The following is a 3,809-nucleotide window of genomic DNA, read 5'->3' as shown; positions in this document are numbered from 1 at the left end:
CCCCGTTATCAAGAATGTTTAAAACAACAGCTTGGAATGTGAGAGGCTTGAATGAGCCACTCAAACAAGTAGAAGTAGGTAAGTTAATAAGAGATCATAAGTTGTCCATTGTGGGAATTTTAGAAACTCATGTTCAGAGTCAAAATAAAGATGTTATTAGAAATAGAATTCAATCTAATTGGAAGTTTATATATAATTATGCTAATAATCCTTCTGGTAGAATTTGGGTTGGTTGGAACCCTAAAGAAGTTTCCATCACTTTTCTCCATAATTCTTCCCAAATAATTTTTCTGGATATGTCTACCTCTAGGAATTTTAACTTTGTTCTCTCTTTTGTTTATGGTTTTAATGAGAATAATCAGAGAGTGGCTTTATGGAATGAGCTTGTTGCTTTTGCTGAGTTTAATCATAGATCTTGGATGGTCATGGGAGATTTTAATTCTATTTAGAATGTCCATGAGAAAGTTGGAGGAGCTACTGTGACTGCTAGTCAAATGACTAATTTCCAGAATTGCATTCATGAAACTAGTCTCTTTGATCTTCATTATTCTAGCTGTCAGCTTACTTGGTGGAATCAACAACAAGGTACTGGTAGGATTGCTTCAAAACTTGATAGATTTATTGTTAACTTAGAGTGGATTGATCATTTTCCTGATTCTAAAGCTGAATTTCTTACTCAAAGGAGTTTCTGATCATTCACCTGTTGTGACTACCATTTATGAGAAGAGAAAGCATGGTCCTTCTTCCTTTAGGTTTTTCAATTTTGTGACTGAGGAACCAGATTTTCTTTAGTTGGTTAGGAATTCTTGGCAACATAAAGTGACTGGTAACCCTATGTTTATCTTAGTATCTAAATTTAAAAGATTTAAGCATATTTTTATTAAATGGAAAAAAAAAACGAATTCAGTTTATATCTGCTAAAGTCCTCGATGCTAAGAAAGTCATGTAAGATACTCGAGTTCAACTCCAACAACATCCTCTTTGTCTTCATGTTGCTAGGAAGGGGAGAGCTTCTGTTAGGAATTATGCTATTCTTGTGAAGTATGAAGAATGAATGCTTAAACAGAAATCTAGTGTCAATGGCTTGATTTTGGAGATTTTAATTCTTCATTCTTTTTTAATTATGTGAAGGAGAGAAGGTCTAGAAACAATATTCTTTCTCTAACTTATCAAAATGGTGATATTTTGGAAGAACATGCTCCTATTTCTAATGAGTGTGTTTCCTTTTTCTCTTCTTTGTTTGATGAGACTGGTTCTATTGTCACTAATCCTGAGTTAATTGATTCTCTTTCTTTCAATACTTCGGTGGACTCTGGTGTTGCTAATGATCTTTCTAAGGATGTTATCAGAGAAGAGATTATTCTTGATTTATCCACTATTATCTCTAGTAAACCTTTGGTCCTGATGGATTCTCCAGTCACTTCTTCAAAGCATGTTGGTCTATTGTGGGTGATGACTTTGTTGCAGTTGTTCAGAATTTTTTCTCAAAGTACAAAATGCTGAAGGAGATTAATTGTATACCTTTATTACCATGGTTGATAAATGTGAACTCCCTTTCAGGTAACTGATTTCAGACCTATTGCATGTTGTAATGTGATATACAAATGCATTACCAAAATTATTTCCCTTAGGATGAAAGGTGTGCAAAGTTTAATTAATGAGAACCAATATGCTTTCATCGCTGGTAGATCTATTCAGGATAATATTCTTGTTTCACATGATATTGTAAGGAATTACCATAGAACTAGTGGCTCTCCTAGATGCTCTCTCAAGATTGATCTCAAAAAAGCCTATGATATTGTGAGTTCACAAGCAGTCTTAGTAACAATCAAGAAGATGGGCTTTCCTGATAGGTTTACTCACAAGATATTTCTATGTATGTCTACAACCAAGTAATTTGTGCTCATAAATGGATCACCTTATGGTTTTTTTTGGAACCAAAAGAGGTTTGAGACAAGGTTGCCCCTTATCTCCTTATCTATTTGTAATTGTTATGGAAATCTTTAATAGTATATTGAAACAACATATAGATAATGGTATTATGAATTTTATCCTAGATGTGCTTTGAAAAATTTTACACATCTCTGTTTTGCTGATGATGTATTAGTCTTCTTCAAATGAACTCTTAATGCTTCTAATACTCTTAAAAGAAGCTTAGATGATTTTAGTTGTTGCTCAGGTTTGGAAGTGAATAAACAAAAGACTGCTCTTTGTACTTCTTCCATTGATTCAGTTACTCTTGCTAATATTATAGAATGCCTTGATTGCTCTTCTGATTCTCTCCCTATCGGATATCTTGGCATTCCCTTATTATCTACTAGTTTATCTTATGATGATTACTTGCCTCTCATATCTAGAGTTATTGTAAGAGTTAAATCTTGGAAAGATAAGAATCTTGCTTTTCCTGGAAAAGTTAGATTGATTAAAGCAGTTCTTACTGGTATGGTTCATTTCTGGCTTACTTGCTTCATTCTTCCTAAAAGAGCTATACATGAGTTGAATACTATATTCAAGAGATTCTTATGGACTGGTTCTGACCTTGGTAAGAAACACAACCCAATTAGTTAGAGTACTATTTGTCTTTCCTATGAAGAAGGGGTTTTTGGTATAAAGGATCTAGCTACTTCAAATGTTTCTTCTAAGCTTAAACATATTTGGAATGTCATATCTGGGAAGCAGACTATTTGGACTCACTGGGTGCAAAGAAATCTTATCAAGAATAAATATTTTTGGGTCTTGAACACTCCTCAAGACTCTTCTTGGTGTTGGAGAAGAATTCTAGAACATAGAGAGCTAACTAAATATCAAATTGGTTTCATTCTTGGTGATGGAGCTAAAACAAAGTTTTTAATTGATAATTTGCATCCAAGAGGAAAACTTGTTGATTGGTGTTAGAGCACTGCTCGGTTGAACCCACCAAGCGTTGGTATGTCAAGATTAGTTGTCATATTTAGTTCCAAAACTCGAGTCTCTATTATGTAAACTACAGTCAACTTCGATAGGTTAGACTAGAAATGATAGAAGTATTGTGCTCCAGTTACTCACAAAGATCTGAAGATGGATTGAAGACAACAAAGACATTCTTTAAAAGAACCCTTACCTTCATTTGTTTGTTTTCCATCACCTTCTGGATCGTTTTTCGTCAAATCAAGAATTGGAGCAAACTTTTAAAAAAGATCAGTTAATTTTTCAACAAAAACCTATTGGTTTTCAGCCATAGTTTTTTTTCTTCTAGATCTTATGTAATTTTTTCTTAATTCTCGACTCTCACATCCATTTTTAGAGTTTTACCCTGATTTGGTGAAATAAAGACGAATAATAGTTTTTTGGGAAGCAATGATTGGAGGACCTTCTACCTACACCAAATGATCTTCTAGCTCCGATAATACCACTTGTTAAGATCACACTAGAAGATGTGGTAATGGAGATAGATAATGGTTTGAAGATGGGAATGAACAGTGGATAAAAAGGAAAACTATGGTTAAAATATGAAAGATAATGGAGAAAAAAGAAGATAAAAGGGTTTTCAGACGAACCCTAACATCCAAGGCTTATAGAGGATCCCTAACCTCCGAATAGAGGAAATGTTTCCACTCTCTTCTCGAATACAGATACAAGCAGCGAAGAAACAATTAGCATATATGGTGGGGAAGTTTCATGTACTGCTTCTGTTGGGATCAACATGCATGTTTTCATACCTTATACAAATTAGTTGATGTCAAATTAATAATTGGAAATAAAGAATTCTTTGATTCGAAATAAAACTCTTATGATAAGATTTTAGAAAATAGAACTTTTATGATTAAATT

Source organism: Papaver somniferum, chromosome 3 (assembly GCF_003573695.1).
Source record: "Papaver somniferum cultivar HN1 chromosome 3, ASM357369v1, whole genome shotgun sequence".
NCBI lineage: Eukaryota > Viridiplantae > Streptophyta > Magnoliopsida > Ranunculales > Papaveraceae > Papaver > Papaver somniferum.
The sequence above is the reverse complement of the archived record's forward strand: the minus strand, read 5'-3'. Positions refer to the sequence as shown.